The 19,126-nt window shown below is 44.7% G+C and overlaps 1 pseudogene; it reads right to left on the bottom strand.

Annotated features, from left to right (window-relative positions):
- The window catches only part of LOC113981010, a 55,148-nt pseudogene extending 36,309 nt beyond the window's left edge, over positions 1–18,839 (bottom strand).
- Between the last annotated feature and the right edge of the window lie 287 nt (positions 18,840–19,126).

Here is a 19,126-nt window from a genome sequence, read left to right as displayed (position 1 = left end):
AGCACTTGGTCCCAAACCCCACAGACTGGGATGAGCCAAACCAGGAGTACAGCCTACGCCTGACCCCAGCACCACACAGGTTTAGAGGTTTCTCTGCTATTTTCCTCCCAAGCAGTTGCCTGAAAGCTTTGGTGCTGCCAAGTGTCCTGACAAACATGAAGAATGACTTACATTGCTTGAAAACATCCAGGGAACTCTTCAGTGCACTGAAAAACACAATCAGAGCATTAAAAACAGTGAGAAAGCACAGCCAGGCACAGGCATCAGTAGAGCACCTCTCCCAAACCAGATAGCAAGTTCCTTACTCAGTGTTAGACAAAGTGGCTCAAAATAGGTTTATTTACCTTCTTTACACCTGTCCTGGTTCCAGCCAGGACAGGGTTAATTTTTGCAGTAGCCAGGAGGAGCATGGCCAGGACCCTGAGGTTATTCTATACCACCTCAGGCCATATGCAGGGGGCAGAGGGGGATGGGTCCCTTCTGGTCGGGCTGGTGGCAGAGTGAGCGGTCAGAGTAGCACTGAGTTCTGTGTGGTGAGCACTCACATGTGAATCGTTCACCTATCTTGTACACTCTGTTATTAATATTGTTGTTGTTACTGTTCATTTTCTTATTTCATTGCTGTTTCTAGTAAATTGTTCTTAACCTGTGATATTTACCCTTTTGTGCCTTGAATTCTCCTCTCCATCCTGCCACAGAGGAAGGGGGAGGGGGAGAGAGTGAGTGGCGCATGGTTTGGAGTGTTTCAGTGGGAACACTAAATTGAGGAGTACCATTCCTAAACCACAACAACACCTCCAGCTTTTTTCCTCTCAGCAAATATAACACAGCTCACTTGATCTGAGATCTACATTACATCTTCTGGAACACTGGATGTTATGTTATTAAAAATTCAGAGTTTCATGATAAATGTTTCAGGCAACCTTCTAAAAGTATCATTTGGGACATACGAACATCTACATGGTATGTTGGCCAGTGGTTGGAAATGTTGACAACTTTTCTCCCTATTAGTATTGTATGATAAAGATTTCAGAAACATTTTATATGACACATCAATATAAAACTGTAAATAAATGACCAGAGAATATCAGACCGGGCACGTATAAAGTATAGAAACAAAGCAGGAAGCAGAAGGTGCCATGGGTCACTGGGTGTAGGAGTAAATATCCTTTTGGAAGAATTTGTAACGAGAAGGTAGAACTTGTTTTTCACTTAAGGAAGCTTTCCTGCCTGGAACAAGGCATCTTTCCCAGAGACAGTTTTAGTTGTTTCTCTTCCTGGATTCCAGAGAAGTTGACTCCCTGGGTACAAGAGAAGATAAGTTCTTGCAGACATGTCTGAAGACCCCCACAGTGGGGGGTGTCAGAGATAATAAAATGGAAGAAGAAGGAGGAGGCGTCTCGCTCTTGCTCTCTGTCTCTTCCAGGCCCAGCACTGCTTCGCAACCTGGTGCAGGTTTCCTTTGTAAGTTTTTTTGTGTTCTGGACTTAGAAATAAACCTTTTTGACTTCTTTCCACTGCCTTCGCATTTTTGGGGGATACCTGCATATATCTTTCTTTACACTGGGAAATGCAGATGCACTCAGGGAGCCAACCACAGCGGCCTCAGCACTCACAGCACTTCTGTGGGGTGGTAACACACTGGGCTTTGAAGATTTGCATGGCTTTGATTCAAGGAAGTACCTGTACTTCCCTCTGGCCACAAAACCAGTCATGAGTGAACCCAAGGTCGCATGATCATAGAATCATAGAATTGTTAAGGTTGGAAGAGACCTTTAAGATCAAGTCCAACCACCAACTGAGCACCACTACCGTGTTCACCATTAAACCATCCTGAAGTGCCATATTCACATGTTTTTTGAACACTTCCAGGGATGACGACTCTACCACTGCCCTGGGCATCCTGTCTCAATGCTTGACAACCCTTTCTGTAAAGAAATTTTTCCTAATATCTAATCTAAACCTCCCTGGTGCAACCTGGGGCCATTTCCTCTTGTCCTGTCACTTGTTACTTGGGAGAAGAGACTGACCCCCACCTGGTTACAGCCTCCTTTCAGGGAGTTGCAGAGAGCAATGTCTCCCCTGAGCCTCCTTTTCTCCAGGTGTATTCGTGCTTAATTAGATGCTGCTATTTTTTTGGGCTTTGGTTGGCCCAGCCACTTGTGAAAGTTTATTCTTTTCCTGCCAAGTTATGAGAAAACAAGCACTGATAAACTAGAACTTCGTCCTTGAAGGGAGCATCCTGTATAAACTACTTAATTGGTATCTTACTATTGGTTGATGGCCCTCCAAGGGCATTTGAAGGAGAAAGTGAAGAGGAGGATGATGATGTACGCCCCCAGACTCATTTAGGAAAGACCCCCTGAAGTATAGCGCGCAAGTGTGGGGAAATTCCAAAGTACCCACGCACGTGCAGAAGAGATGCCACTTGCATAACGGGGGGAGGGACCGAAGGCCTCTAGCTGGGCGGTGCTGGCCACACCTGCCCAGGTCGATGTCACCAGCAAATTGGATAAAAAGCAGATGGCTCATGCTGGGGGAAACGCAAGCTTCACATCAAAGGACAACGTTGCCTTTCGTGGGGACGTCCACCATCTTGTGAGCCTGCTGACTCTCCGAGAATTCAGCTTCTGCTATGGGGAATTCTAGGCATTCTGGGTCGGTAAGATGACTTCATAAGCAACACCTGGCTGACTGGGGAGTCATACTGAGGGCTTATTTTTCTCCTCCTTCCTCTCTCTCAGGTTTTTCGTTTTGTTGGCCACCTCTTGGTAATAAATATTTTTTGTGTTGAGCTTTCAACAGTGTATGGTTTCAGTTTCAGCATCCTTCCCCGCTACACCAGGCTAAAGAATCCCAGGTCCCTCAGCTGCTCCTCATCAGACTTGTGCTCCAGACCCTTCACCAGCTTTGTTGCCCTTCTCTGGACACACTCCAGCACCTCAATGTCTTTCTTGGAGTGAGGGGCCCAAAACTGAACACAGGACTCAAGATTCAGCCTCACCGGTTGAAGTGCTGAGGCCTGAACATCAGGCCCTGAGCCAGAGATGACCTCTAGAGAACCTTCCAACCCAGTGTTATATTTAACCATGTATCTGCTTATTAGCCAAAGTTCTGTATAATCATCAGTAAAATACGTAAGACTACACCTATGTAAACATGTATGCTTTGTTTGTAAGATATATTGGTATTCGCTTATTAGTAAAGATTTGTATCTGTTCATTAATGAGATATGGATGTATCCATCTTTCTGTATTTAGAGACTAGTCAAGGCCATGGAAGTAGATGACTGGCCTTGTTTGATAGTAGATGGTCCCAATTGACTGCCTTGATTTTCTTCTGAGCCCTGGCCAGGCTTTGGGTGAAAATCGAAGAGAGAAGAAAGCCAGATACTTTCCACACTAAATAAGTGATGTACGATTGTTTGTTTAACAATATAAAAGCTGGACCCTTTTCTCAGCAAAGACAGAGACCTCACCTATGAGTGGACGCACTGCATAGGATTTCCCAGTTACCAGGAGTGGTTCTACAACCCTTCACTGTGATCAGGGGCTCCCCAGCTGATGCGTGGGTCTGGATTATGCATATAGTAATGTATTAAAAGCGGTAACTGGTGATGTATCTTTCTTAATCACTATAGACACTCTTTGTCGTAATGATTAGGTGCATTGCTAAGCTTATCCTTTTATAATTCTTTGCTTCTTTTGTAATTCTTTGCTGGTTTGCACAATAGTAAATTTATACACTTATTCTTTAAAGTTGGTGTCTGTGTTTATTGTGCTGACCCTTGTCCCCTGGCAAAATGCCAGTGCTGAGTACAGCAAGACAATGACTTCCCTGGTCCTGCTGGCCATACTATTTCTGATACAAGCCAGGATGCCATTGGCCTTCTTGGCCACCTGGGCACACTGCTGGCTCATGTTCAGACAGCTGTCAACCCCAGGTCCTTTTCTGCCAGGCAGATCTCAAACCACTCTTCCCCAAGCCTGTAGTGCTGCATGGGGCCGTTATGACTCAAGTGCAGGACTTGGCACTTCGCCTTTGTGGAATGATGTATAGGGTTAAAAATTAGAGGAGACTAAGAATTACAGGGTAAAATGGAGCTGCTGCTCCCCGGATGGAACGTGGTCCCTAAACAATGATAAACACCTGCTATGGAGGATGGAACAGAGGGGGGAGTAGCATGGAGGTGCCGCAGCCTCCCTTCATAGACATCCTTGCAGGGAGGGGAACATGGTGATACTTTGTAGTTCAAAGACCATACAGTATCTGTCCACCAAGGGAGATAGATGCCAAGGACAACTACCCAATGAAGTACCTATGACTAAAGTCACTCAAGTTCCACCTAAACCTAAAAAGATAGTAAAAAAGTAAGTTGAGAATAGGGGGAAATTGGATGAAGACTCCACCGAAACTGCTGGGATCAGTCAATGGGCTGAATCTGTCTCCCCCCCATAGGGATGCCTATTGGGTAAGAATCATATTCTACATGCATTAAATGCTGCTTTTAGGACTAGAGCTTCTGCTTGCTCTATAGTATATTAGTAGACTGCTTTGTATTAGAGCTAGTGTTTGATTAGTAGATTGCTTTAAATATGTTTTTGCAGTCAGACACTCACCAACTACCTACAAACCTTATTAACTTGTCACAATTTGTATTAATAAAGAGTGTTATTCCGTAAACTGTTAGAGTGAGTCCTTTATAAGGTGCTAACAGTTACCAGTGATGGATAACACGTTGGGAAGGCCTGCTAAGTGGTCTCCCTTACACTGTTGGCTTAGTCCCCCCAAAAAGGGCAATCAAATCACCCTCCAATCTTGTGAATATGTTTGGTGAAGGGTACCCCTTACGGGATGCGGACAGACTGGTTGGACATCAGGGTTCCAGCTTCCCTGGGGCACTGACAGACAAATAAATTACTGAGGGTCGAGAAAATCTCCCCTCTCTAAGGGTTGGACAAGCCCCCCTGTTTTCAGGTGACATTAAAATTGGTGCAGCGACCAGGCTTGTCATGGATAATCTGCTGCAAAAATACAAATGTGCCCCTTCCCAGGCTGGGAAGCAGTGGGTTCAAAGGTTTCGGAAAGGTAAAATTGTGGAATGCATGGAACAATGTCAGGCTGAGCAGAAATGTAAGGAAATGTAGTGGGTTTCTGTGGCTGGGTTTTGGTAGTGGGGGGGTGTCGGGGTTGACAGAGAACCTGTCAGCAGCCTGGCACTTATCAACGAAGCAGTCAATGTTGACCAGATCAAAGTATACCCCTGAGATGGACTGAAAGAGAGGACTGAAAATGAAGGCCCTGATCCCGACAACATACTGATGCATCCTGAAGAAACTGTCCCGTGGGAACAGAGAACACTGTCTCATGAGAACAGGAACATTGCCTCATGAGAACAGAGACGTGTTTTGAACGAGAGTGGTCGGGAAAAACATCAACATGAGAGAAAAATAAGAGCAGGTGCTCGGGACTGTTGTGGGAACCTCACAGGGCTGTTTTGAGAAAGAGCAAAGTTGTTGTGAGAAAGTAGAGTTTAGAAAATGCACCTATTAGCAGTAAGAATTCTGGTGTGAGAGTTTGAACTGTCCTATCCGTGTGGATTACATGTGTCCAAAAACTGTACTTAAGGGACTGCGAAGTAGCCCCGGGGTGCTGTCTTTTTCCTGGGAATAAACTTTGCTGGAACCTTTTTTTGTGTCGCACGTCCGTTCCAACAGCGACATCTGGAGACGCCGACGTGATTACAGTGTTGAAGAAGACTCCGAGGGAGTTGCCGTGACTTCCCTCCTGAGAGGGGGAAAGAGCAGAGATTTTTCTCTCCAAGAGGGAGAAGGGACCTGCGGGATGAGGCATAGGGGGAACGGAGCCCGGTGAAGCTTGAGAGCGGGGATGGTTCCCGCCTGGTCCGGACCTGAACTTTATTGACCCCTGATTAGGTAAGCTAACGGGGGTGCCACCGGGAACAATATTTTAACAATGGGACAGCATATAACGAAGGAGGAAAGTGTAGTTCTATCTACGTGGAAATCCCTCCTTAACCGAAAGAATGTCAAGGTTACTGACTTTGCTTTGCGACGCGTGCTATTATGGTGCAGGAAGCAGGGCTTTGAGGCCACATCTAGTACCGCGTTTAGTATATCTGCATGGCAAAAAGTCGGTGATAAGCTATGGGATGAAATATCTAAGGGATCGAAAGACGCGAATGATCTAGCAGTCACCTGGTGTTTGCTGTTTGATACTCTGAAAGAGTGGCAGGCAGAGCAGCAGACAGGAGAAAGTGAGGCTGGGTCAGCTCCAGTGCGGAATGCTTCGGGTTTCAAGGAAGGGAGCTCAACTGATGCTATAAAAGAACAGTCGGAGTCCTTGAAAAGTTCAGATAGAGACTCAGTTGGCAGCGGTCCAGGCCATTTGCAGGCTTCGCAGTGCTTGGAAGAAGGCTTGACTAATAACGAAACTGGCACTGGGCCAAGTCGTAAATATTCTACACCTAACAAGCAAGTAGCTGACAGTAAACATCAGTCTAAGCCGAGCTGTAAATATCTTACGCCTAACGAGCAAGTAAAAATGCCTCAGCATTGGACGTCCCCTATAGATATCGCTCCGTCTCCCTATAGGACCCCTGTGCAGCAGCTTGCAGAGTTTGAAGCTCAGGACAAATGCCCGGAGCCCTCTGCTTCTCATATTGCTCAGGATGATCCACTTCATACTGCATTGCCCAGTAGTGATGAGGATGAGGAGGCCGTAGTTAGTCATCCTGTCACTGATAACACGGAGAGAGCTACTTGCCAGTCCCCTGTCACTGATCAGAAGAAAAGAACTGCCTCTCGGCCCCTTCGGAAAGCAGCAGAGCCGTGGACTCTGCCCCCTGTAACTGTTACTGTGCTGCCTAGACATCCAGGCAAATTTTGGAATCAAGTAAAACAAAAGGCAGCAGAAATAGGGGACTGGAATCTGCTGGACAGGATTGGTTATCCCTCTGAGACGTGTGATGCAGTTGCATCTACAGGTCTTGAGGTTTTCCCAGTTTTCAAGGCAGTGCCAGGCTCGGGAAGACAGGATGAGTACACTCCATTTGCGTGGAAAGTGGTACAAGATTTGCAGATGTGTGCCTCTAAATACGGGATAAATTCCGCAGAGGTAATGAGACTGATAAGGGTGGCAAATACAGATCTATTAGCACCCTGTGATATTTCACATCTTGCACAAATTCTGTTTCAACCGATTCAGTATCAAGTATTTCTAGCAAATTGGAGAAAGCTCACTGAGAGAGCAGCACTAGATAACATGCAGCTGCCTCAAGGAGACCCGAGAAGAGGGGCTGGCGTTGATGCATTGATGGGAATGGGTCCAGTTTTTTCAAACTCTCAAATTCAAGCTCAGTGGTCCCCTGCATTGCTAGAGCAATGCCAACGTATGGGAATGTCAGCACTCATACAAACAATGGAGCTGGCAGCTCCAAAGTCTAAGTACACCACAGTGAAACAGGGGGTTAAGGAACCGTTCCTGCAATTTGTAGAACGCATAGCCACCTCACTGGAAAAGCAGGTAGATGATGAAGATCTCAGACAAAGGCTCTGCCTGGAGTTAGCCAAGGATAATGCTAACGAGGATTGCCAAAGAATAATCGAGGCAATGCCTGGGAATCCATCCATCCCTGAAATGGTGGCAGCATGCTCTAAGGTGGGATCGGTGGCTCATAAAATGACTGCATTAGCTGCTGTCCTTCGACCTAATCCCAAATGCCATGGGTGTGGAAAGCAAGGACATTTTAAGGCTGAATGCCCAGTCAAGCAAAAGGGGAACAAGCAGAAAAATAAAACAACAGAGGCAGAAGTTACTTGTAGCCGATGTGGAAAGCCAGGGCACTTTTCTAAACACAGGAGATATGCAACAGATTAAGTTTAATGTCGTGTAAGCCTAAAGAAGACTACCCTTACCACGGGGGAGGAAAAGGGGGGGCAGAAACTGCCTTCTCCCGCTTCTGTTGGTTCTCGTGTCAACTCTAGTGTCTGTCAAATGTGTTTTTGTGAGCTCACAATATTATTGTTACTGTGTGTGTGTATGTGAAGAAACAAAGTTCTTTGCCAGGAGAAAAAGGAAAAAGAAAAGTAAAAAGCCCTCCCTTGCCAGGGAGAGAGGCAGAGTGTATTTCGCCTGATAAAGACGGTCTGTTGCTTAGCAACTAAGCAGGAGTGAAGCTCTCCTACTTTGTAAAATTGCAACTTTGTAACCTTCTGATTGGAGAGAGAAATTGTCTTACAATTTCATAACATAGTCTTACTAACTGTTTTCTGAAGTCGTTCATTAAAATAACCAAAATTGTTTTAAAATACATATATAAATGTAACGGAGAAATAGAGTTTCTAAAGTAACTATTGACACTTGCCTGTGATAAGAAAATTCCAAGGCATGTGGGGGAGTGATTCTCCGACAGAGCTGCTAACTACAGCTGCTCTACCTTCCCTCTCCCCGCCCCCCTGCTCAAACAGCTCTGTAAACATTTTTTCGTTGCTTCTCTATTTTACAGATAGGCTTTTTGAGATTGTTGGGGAAGCTTTAAGGTAGACTTATTTGGTGGAATACCTAGCTCAAAAATATCTTATTTGACAGGGGCAGTTTTTGCCAGAGAAAAAAGGAAAAATAAATTAACTGTTTCTAACTGGAAGTTTCCACCTTTGTGAAAAGAGAGATAAAATCTAAAGATATAATACAGGAAATTGCCTAACAACAGAGAGTGTTTCAAGTTTAAACTGCATCTATCCTAGTCTCTGTGCTAGGCAGCAGAGGTTTTGTCCCTGTTATCAGGTGACAAACTTAAACCAGAACTGTTGCTGCTTTGCCAGGTGTGCATCCTGGATCCCCCGGTATACTCTTATGAGCAAAACCCTAGTTTAAAGCAACCTGAGTGAGTTTTACTGTGACTTTATGTAAATTGCTAAAGTTGAAAGCTACTTTACGAGTGTTAACTTCTTACATACATTGATGTAAGTTAAACTGTTACACCTATTTTGTTTAAATAAGATGTTTAAAGTTTTCACACATATTCCAGAAAAATATATAAATATCAGCAAAAATTCAGAATTGGCTGTTTATAAATCCTAGCTGATCATATAGTTTCAGAAGCTGGGTGAGACTGCTTCAATTTAAAAAAAAAAAAAAAGACGTGACTGTTCTCCAGTTTCATTTTTTACATTCAGAGGGACAGGGATCTGCTCTATGAATTTGTGAATCCTGTTCAAATCCCAAGCCATGTGTGGCTTGATAATAGAAAAGTAAAAAGTGCAAAACTATATTTAATCCAATTATGCAACTAAAATCCTTATCAAAATTCGTAATCCCATCCTCTGAAAGATTTCCATATGCTGGGATTTTGAACAGCCAATCGTTTCTTCTTAATGAAAGTTGTTACTTGCTTTTATCGAAGTTACAGTGATTCAGTGTGTTTTACTTCACGATAGGAGAGAATTGTTCTGCAGTACAACATGATAAAATGCTGCTCAAAACGATAAAAACAAGTAAAAGAAAATACAGAAGTTAGAGACCTAAAAAGATGAGTTAAAACTAAATGTGATTGTTCTAACCAATGTTATTTGAGAAGCAGGATTGAAGAATGCTCCAGGAAAAATTCAAAGAACCAAGCCATGGAACCTATCTCCAACAGAGAGAATTACACTGCAAAGAATCATCACTAGGCCTTCAGCTTCAAAGAAAAACTGCAAAATTACCCATGATACCCACTTAAAACTGACTGAACTATTAATAACAAATTTGTGAGTTTTTTATTAAAGGTGAAGAACAACTAAAAGAAGCAGATGAACAAGGGCTGAGAGTTAACTACATCCCAGACATCAGATACAACTTGGACTGACTTCTCACAGAGGACCCTGAATTTCAAGCTGTTTAGTAGACTGTAATAGTGACTTATCTATTCATTGTTCTAGGTGCCGGCTATAAAAAAAAATCATGTGTTGCTGCCAATCACACATTACTCACGTAGCTCAGACATTGGTTTTAACTTCTCCACGATTTGGGAAGTTTTGAAAAAACTGTAAGGACAAGTAATGTTGTAATTTGCTAATTTTCCACAGCTAAAACAATTCTTGCAGGTTGAAGTGCATGTCACACTGCAGACATCCAGCATAAATCTCTAAAAGTTACATTATACTCAGTGTGAGGGGGCATGAACCTCTTTAACAGAATTATTTGCAATGTACTGCATGAATTCTAATAACTGTTTTATTTTCCTTTAGTGACTACTGCTGTGAAGCTTCTTTTAATATACCTAATGTAAACATTCAGAAATTCTTTTTCAGTGTTAACACTGTTGAGTAGATGATCCCATGATAACGTATTGTACAGGCTAATTAATCCATATTTGATACAATATTCCTTCAGTTCAATCACGATGCGAATTACGAGTAACTAAATTCACGAAGTGAAGTACCATTTGTATTACTTTACAGCTCTTACAGCATGTTGCTAAAAGATGAACAAAAATATAGAATTAGATGATGTGCTAATAGAATGACATAACCCTGAATTTTACACATGAATAGAAAGTTTCTGCTTAAATTATTGATGTTTAAAAACTCCTGAGATTTTTATTATTCAAACAGTTCTTTAACTCGTTGCAGTTAAATTCAAAGGTTTAAATTGTTGATTTTTTTTTTCTTTTTGCCCTCCTATATGTCTGCTTACTAAAAGAATAATTAAGAGTAATTCAGAAAATTTCATCCTAATCCAGGTTACTGCAGTCCGGTGTCTTCCTGCAGCAAACTCATTGAGGAAGTCTATTCAGCCAAATGATAAGATTTTTTTTTTGCATAACTAGATTAGCTGTGTGGCCTGAGTATCGGAACTACGTTGTCTCCACAGTGAACTGACTTAAACACCTATGCAAATAAGCCCACAGGACAAGTGGAACTAAAAATAGGATCAAGTAGTGTATGTAATGCATGATGTGTGATTTCTCTTGATGTTCCTTAATCATCTCCTTTAAGATGCTCTGTATGTAATACTGTCTTCTTAACTTTGACTTAACTGGAAGTTAGTACCCACAATGAAATAGCATCAATAACAAATAATGGTTATAACAGTGGAACTTGAGTTGTGAAACAAATTGGGTACATTTCAGTTGGAAATTGAAGGTGTACGGGTATTACTTTCTTATATTCTTTTAACTCACATGACATTGTTTTTGTTGTGCTGCATAGAAAAATCAAATTACTGCAGGATACGAATATGCAGAAATTCCTAACTCACTCATAAAACAAATTGTTGTCAAGAAAACATTTTACACATCAAATGAACATTTTAAAATATAAAAAGGGGGGAAAGAGACTATGAAGGCACATAAACAGATGCTAAATCAGAATAGATCTCATTTAAATTTTTTAGGCCTTATATACAGTTGTTAGATGTGACTATCAAAAATGACAAACTGAGAAGTACACAGCCAATAACTACTTAAAAATGTAAACTGTGTCAATTAAAATGTAAAAGTATAATAGGTATTCCAGCTATGCGTGAGTGAAGAGTGACTGAGGTGGCCACCAATGAATGACTGAAGAGAGATTGTATGAGAGAAAGAGACTGTGTAGATATACATATGTTACAATATATGTGTGTGCGAACTTAACAATGCCTTTGTATTGGAGTGTTGAGACTTTGGGGGAATGTATTACATGGACCTCTCGGACTATAATGAATCCTTGTTCTGAATGGTGGACGAGCTCTCTGGATTCTTTCTTGGTGAAATGTTGTTGTCTATCCTTATTGCAGAATGCTGTGTTTCTTTTTGGCTTTGGATCAGGGGTTGCCAATGTTGCTGCCTTGTTTGATAAGCCTGTTGCAAAGGGCCCTGCAACAGACTGTCAAAGCCATCTTTGCGGCATAAAATAAAAAAAAAGGGGGAATTGTCGGGGTTGACAGAGAACCTGTCAGCAGCCTGGCACTTATCGACGAAGCAGTCGATGTTGACCAGATCAAAGTATACCCCTGAGATGGACTGAAAGAGAGGACTGAAAATGAAGCCCCTGATCCCGACAACATACTGACGCATCCTGAAGAAGCTGTCCCGTGGGAACAGAGAACACTGTCTCATGAGAACAGGAACATTGTCTCATGAGAACAGAGACGTGTTTTGAACGAGAGTGGTCGGGAAAAACATCAACATGAGAGAAAAATAAGAGCAGGTGCTCGGGACTGTTGTGGGAACCTCACAGGGCTGTTTTGAGAAAGAGCAAAGTTGTTGTGAGAAAGTAGAGTTTAGAAAATGCACCTATTAGCAGTAAGAATTCTGGTGTGAGAGTTTGAACTGTCCTATCCGTGTGGATTACGTGTGCCCAAAAACTGTACTTAAGGGACTGCGAAGCAGCCCCAGTGTGCTGTCTTTTCCTGGGAATAAACTTTGCTGGAACCGTTTTTTGTGTCGCACGTCTGTTCCAACAGCGACAGGGGGGTTTAGCGAGAAGATTCAAAAAAGGAGCTCCAGAGTCAAAGACACTTCCTCACGGAGGTATAGTCAATGCTTTGTTTATTGCAAAAATCACACACAGTATATAGGGTCCTACAGGGTTCACACACTCTATCCTAACTCTCCTTTGGTTACATCCGTTTTCACACACTATAGCTATAACTTTATTGGCTCACCTATCCAAGGTACACACCGACATTTCCAGGCCCTCCCATCCTCTGGTTTCTAACACCCTGGATAACATTCTTTCTTCTTGTTTACCTCCATGCAGCTTTCTCATATCTGCTGCTCAAGGACTCACATCTGCTCAAGGCACACGGTTCTCACCAATCTGCATGTAGGCTGGATTGTGCAGGCAGGCCTGAAGCAACATGTTATGTCCTGTATTGTCTAAAATACTCTCAACAGGGGGGGCTACAGAGGTGGCTTGTTAGAAGCTGCTAGAAGCTTCCCCTGTCCCGTGGAGCCAATGCCAGCCGGTTCCAGGACGGACTTCCTGCTGCTGGCCAAGGCCAAGACAATCAGGAGTAATAGTAATGCCTCTGTGATAACATATTTAAGAACAGAAGATTGTTGCGCAGAAGAAATTCCAGCCAGGGAAGAGCAGAGTGAGAACATGGGAATAACAACATAGACACCAAGGTCAGTGCAGAAGGAGGGGGAGGAGGTGCTCCAGGCACCAGAGCTGTGGCCCCTGCGGCCCGTGGTGAAGACCATGGTGAAGCAGACTGTCCCCCTGCAGCCCATGGAGGACCACTGGGGTGCAGAGACCCACCTGCAGCCCATGGAGGAGCCCATGCTGGAGCAGGTGGATGCATGAAGGTGGCTGTGACCCCGTGGGAGGCCCAGGATGGGGCAGGGTCCTGCCAGAGACCTGCAGCCCGTGGAGAGGGAGGCCCACACTGGAGCAGGTTTTTCCCAGGTAGGACTTGTGGCCCCTGTGGGGGACCCATGTCAGTACAGCTCATTTGTGAAGGACTGAACCCCATGGAGGAGTGACCCATGGGACAGCAGTTTGGGAAGAACTGCTGCCCGAGGGGTGGACTCACGCTGGAGAGGTCCATCAAGGACTGTCTCCCATGGGAGGGACCCCATGGGAGCAGGGGAAGGACTCCTCTCTCTGAGCAGTGATAGAAACAACAACTGACCATAACCCCCATTCTCCGTCCCCCTGCACTGCTGGGGGGGAGGAGGGAGAACATGGAAGGAAGGAGGGGTGGGGGGAAGGTGTTTTTAAGACTGTTTTATTTCTCACTCTTTGGCTCTGATCCTGTTAGTAATAAATTTAAGTACTATCCCCACTTGGAGTCTGTTTTGCCCCTGAAGGTAATCAGTCACTGACCTCTCCCAGCTCTTATCTCTACTCATGAATTCTTAGCTGCTTTTTTTTCTCTCTCCTCTGTCCAGTTGCAGAGGGAGAGTGAGAGAGCAGCTTTAGTGGGTACCTGGTATCTGGGCAGGGTCAACCCACTACAGTCCTTTTGGTGGCCTGTATGGGGAAGTCATGAGGATTTTGAGATAAGGATAATAACTGGGAGAGGTAACGGGCAAAACAAGTACTGAACAATGTTAGAGAATGAAATGATCGTGGGGAATTTTTGCTGTAATTGTGCTAAAGGTACAAGGGGTGGATTTTGTGTAAATTGTCCACTTAAGTTTGGTGTTATGGTGATGTTGATTTTTGGTGGGGGGAATTTTCGTTATATTCTGTTTTGGTAGGTTGTTATTTTTGTTTATGTAAGGGAAGGTTATGTGATGAATGTGGAATTTAAAATTCTTAAATATGTGATTCACAGAGGCAAGGGGTGGAATGTAGTGGGTTTCTGTGGCTGGGTTTTGGTAGCGGGGGGGGGCTACAGGAGTGGCTTCTGTTAGAAGCTGCTAGAAGCTTCCCCTGTCCCATGCAGCCAATGCCAGCCAGCTCCAGGACGAACTTCCTGCCACTGGCCAAGGTCAAGCCAATTAGGAGTAATAGTAATGCCTCTATGATAACATACACAAAGCACAGCACTGTGAGGGCTACTGTGGGGAAATGAACTCCAGCTCAGCCAGACCCAATACAGGAAGGGTAAAGGTTCTCAGGGTTCAGTGGATGGTTCCTCAGGCAGCTGAAAAGCCCAAATTTTCCTGGAACACGGGATTACAGCCTAGACAGATGTAGGTGTATTAGACACTTTTAACTGCAGGTTCTCCTCCTCTTCATCCCCATTACATTTGTTCCAGGCTGTTCTGTACCAAGTCATGTAGTCAGACGTTGGTTTTCTCCAGTTCTCAATACCAAAATTACATTAATTCAGGGTTGTTCTACAGTGCTCTTCATATTTAGCCATTGCTAACCAGGTGAACCATAAAGTCAAAATACATGGCCAGACCATCTCAGTTGTGCCTTTTTAGCCACAGAACCTCTACTTAGGTCATATCCTCTGATTAATAAATGCGGTATCTAATGCTACTACTTGTTTTAACATAAAATCTGTGGGCTGTCCATAATTGTCGTGGGTTAAAAAGGGGTTTCCCCTGGAGTTGGAAAGTGGTTAATCCCAGGGGATGGTGTTCTTGGTGTTGACCCAATCAGCGCCCCTGCAAAATTAAACATATCACAACAGGCCGGAAAAGAAGAGATTACGTAGCTGGGAAGAGAGGCAGCCATATTTTGAGACCACGAGGAGAGAGGGGCCAGGGAGCCCCGCTGGGGGCCAAGGCCCCCCAGCCCCCGGCTGGGGCTGCAGAAACTCGGAACAGTGTTAAACTGGGCCGAGTACTGTGGCCAAGAGCTGGGGGAAGTTTCTTCGCTGTGAATGGACAGCCAGAGACACTGAAGCAGCAGCATAAGCAGCACTGAGTAGAGAGCTGTGGTTGAAAGCCAAGAAGATAAGAGGGAAGCAGCAAAGACGGCATGAAGCCAAGCTGAGAGACACAGAGCTGTCCGACGGAGAGAGAGAGGACCAAGCTCAGTAGAGACTGTTTGGGGTGAGACTTGGCTTTATTTCCCCAAACCCTTGAGACCCCTTTGGAAGAAGGGGGTGGACTTCCATTTGAAGGGAGTCCTAAAATGCAGAGATGTCCTGGAGCTGGACCAGGACAGCCAGAAGGAATGCGGGGGAAGTGGTCTTCCTTCCCCCCCGCCCTTTGCCACGTTGGCAGTTTGAGACAGAGCAAAGGAGTTCTGGTAGAACTCTTGGGGCAAAAACTAAACGTTCTGACTCCGGGGAGGAGGGGTGGAAATCCCCAGAGGAGTCTCCCGAGAGTCTGTCCCTGGGGGCTGGAAACCTTTCATGGAGCGGAGGATTAAAGACTTTGAGCTTTAACCCCTGTATCTCGTGAATGTTGACTATGGTGATAATGAGCTGTTTCCCTTGAAGCCCATAGATGAGACCTTTGGTTGGAGCCGAAGGGCCAAGAGGGGTGAGCAAAAACCCCTGCACTGTAATAAAGAGAGAGAGAGAGATATTTTCCAGCTACAACAACTCCATCTATGACTGCTGCCTTGAAGAGGAGAGACACTGCTGCCCTGAAAGTGGAAAAGACCTTCTTTCCTTCTGAACTTTTATTGGAAGGAGAGGAAGGACTTGATCTTATGCAAATATATTGCTTTACCATAGGAGAGATAGTTAGAATTGTTGTATATAATGTATTATAGTATTTATTGTGTAGCAATAAATTTTGATATAATTTCGCCATGCTAGTAGATGTGTTATGTCTAGAAAAACCCTCTCACACTGAAGCAAATTGTGGGAGGAGGATTGGAAATTTGGAAATTGGATATTTGGAGGTCTCAAACCGCGACAATAATGTACCAATTCAGGACAAAGTCATGCCTCTCCTATGCCAAGGCCTTCACCTGATCTTCTGCAAGCTGAATTGCAAGGTGAATTTTATGGGAGAGCATGTGGCCTGGGCAGGCCACCAACAGCGGCAAATGCATCGTTACAGATGTCTGACAACATATAAGACTGAATTATTAAACTGTTCCTGATTCCTCTTTCTTTGTAACAGAGTTCAAAATGTGAGCATCGAGCCCTGGGCTCCATTGCTGCCTCACAGCTGAGGATTCCCGGGCATGGACTTCATACCACAGCACCAGCCACTCAAGGAAAGGACAGTGTAAGAAAACAAGTTCCTCATCAATCAGAAATCAAAGGTGTTTTAACATAGCAAACAGTTGGACATGACAGAAACTAAAATAGGAATACAAGGAGTAGAAGTAGTGCCACCACCTTACTTCCCAGGCTCAACCCAACCTGGTTTGGGGCAGCTCCCTACCTTTCCTTCAAAAAGTCTTCAAACTCTTTGCAGTTCTTCCTGCCATAATTCAGATGTTGAATGATGCTGTCATAGCCAACTATGCTCATCAGATCTATACTCTGAAAACACAAGAACAGGAGTCACATCCTCATGAGTGCAGTCCACAGCTAGTGCCATTTCCAGTAGCATTTGGACAAGCAATGGTTCAGCTAGGAGCACGTGTGTAAGTGCCTCTTTATGAAATAAGATCTTTTTCTTTTAGAGGTGTAAGAGGCTCCAGAATGCGAACAATGGTGGCAATTTGGGACAAGATTTTCAGAGAAAAGAGTTCACAGAAGAGTTCAGTCCTACCACATTCTATTGCTTCCCACTGGCCTAAGCACAGCTGGCCCCCCACCACATGGCATCTCCTCCTAAGAGCTTAGCTGTCAGCTCTAACTTCATGAAATCAAACACTAAAAACCCTCCAAGTCTCTAGATAGAGCCCATCTTACTACTGCTTCTCCCATAGAATCATAGAATGGCTTGGATTGGAAGGGACCTTAAAGACCATCTAGTTCCAACCCCACTGTCATGGGCAGGGACACCTTCCATTAGATCAGGTTGCTCAAAGCACCATCCAACCCAGCCTTGAACACTTCCAGGGATGGGGCATTCATAACTTATTTGGACAACCGGTGCCTGTGCCTCACCACCTTCACAGTCAAGAATTCCTGTCTAATATCTAATCTAACCCTCCCCTCTGTCAGTTTGAAGCCATTCCCTCTTTTCCTATCACTACATGTCCTTGCATTAAGTCCCTCTCCAGCTCCCTTGTAGCCCCTTTTAGATGCTTACTCCCAGTTTCTGCAGACATAGAGATGGATCTTGGTTAGCATTGGCTTGCACTATTCTGGGCATCACCCTCACATATAGCTATAGGAGCCTACACTTGGGCTGGAAGTGAATTTATCAGACATTTCTGCACACAGGACTGCTGAGCTATGGGCTTCAATCCCTGCTCTCACAGTAATGGATGGATGCATCCAATAACCACTGCTGCAACAGCCTTTGTTTTGGCCTTGCAAAAAGCAACACTGTCCCACACATCAATTCAAAACACTACTGCAAAGATCATTTCCCTCAGTACCAGGTCCTCCTTCACTACCACTGTATGCCCTCCAACACATCGCACAGGGCTAGCTTCTTCACTCCCCACAAAACATCACCCCCATGGAGAAGTCCTGCTTCCACCACCCATGGGGCCAAGTCCCATCTTCCAACCCAGGGCTCTTAGCTCTGCAATGCTACTCATACTTCCCATAGACTTTCTGAAGGAAAATTTGCTTTCATGCAAATTACTTCTTAAAAACATATATTGTACTGATGCTTATTAAAAAAAGAAAAAGATACATGCTACAATGTGTAGGTGAGCTAGGATGAAGGTTGATTAACTCTACCCCATTCTTTCCTCATTCCCATGCCCAGAAACACCTTAGGACAAAAAAATGAGAAACTTTAGAAACTTGAGGAGCAATAATGGCAGAATGGAGAGATTTGGGAAATAGTTTGAAACCAGGATATGAGTATGCAGAGAACTGGCGTGAAAGTGTGGGCAGCAGAAGGGGGGATTTCTCAGGACTTCATACCTGGTGCAAGAAATCACAGAATCTCAGAATATGCTGAGTTGGAAGGGACCCACAAGGATCGAGTCCAGCTCCTGGCCCTGCACAGGGCCATCCCCAAGAGTCACACCATGTCCCTGTCGTGAACTCAGGCAGGCTTGGTGCTGTGACCACTTCCCTAGGGAGCCTGTTCCAGCACCCGACCACCCTCTGGGTGAAGAACGTCTTTCTAATATCCAACCTAAACTTCCACTGACACAACTTCAGGTCACTCCCTCGGGTCCTGTCACTGGGATGGTGACTCCACCACTGCCCTGGGTAGCCTGTCCCAATGCTTGACAACCCTTTCTGTAGGCGAACATCAGGACTATGAAGCTTGGAAAGAGCAGCTTCAGTAGCAGGTCCGTGGCAGCGGCAACTTCCCGGGATCGAGCGAAGCAGAAAAACAACGGCTACTTGCGATTTTTATTGTACGGGTTCTCTCCCTGAGCTGTGTATTTTCCCCCGACCCGCATGGCCCCCCCACTCGGAGCCATATTGTCTCCCCTCCCCGATCGCGGACTCCTCCCCTGCACAAACAGGAGAGGCTGTCTCGCCCGCCTTTCCCCAAGTCCCTGGTTCTGTTACTGGAATGCGATCCTCCTGTATCTCCCATTGGTCAGTGGAGCCCTCAAGCCACTCCCTTCCCCCCGGACCTCAACTCAGTCACGGCCCTTCTTCTTGCCCTCCCCCCGAGCCCATATAAACCGCGGGAGTTTCGAAATAAAGGTCTTCTCGCCACGGAACACCGAGAGGAAACTTG

Source organism: Neopelma chrysocephalum, unplaced genomic scaffold (assembly GCF_003984885.1).
Source record: "Neopelma chrysocephalum unplaced genomic scaffold, ASM398488v2 Primary Assembly neopelma1_95826, whole genome shotgun sequence".
Classification (NCBI taxonomy): domain Eukaryota; kingdom Metazoa; phylum Chordata; class Aves; order Passeriformes; family Pipridae; genus Neopelma; species Neopelma chrysocephalum.
Note: the sequence above shows the minus strand (reverse complement) of the source record. Positions and strands in the feature narration are given on the sequence as shown.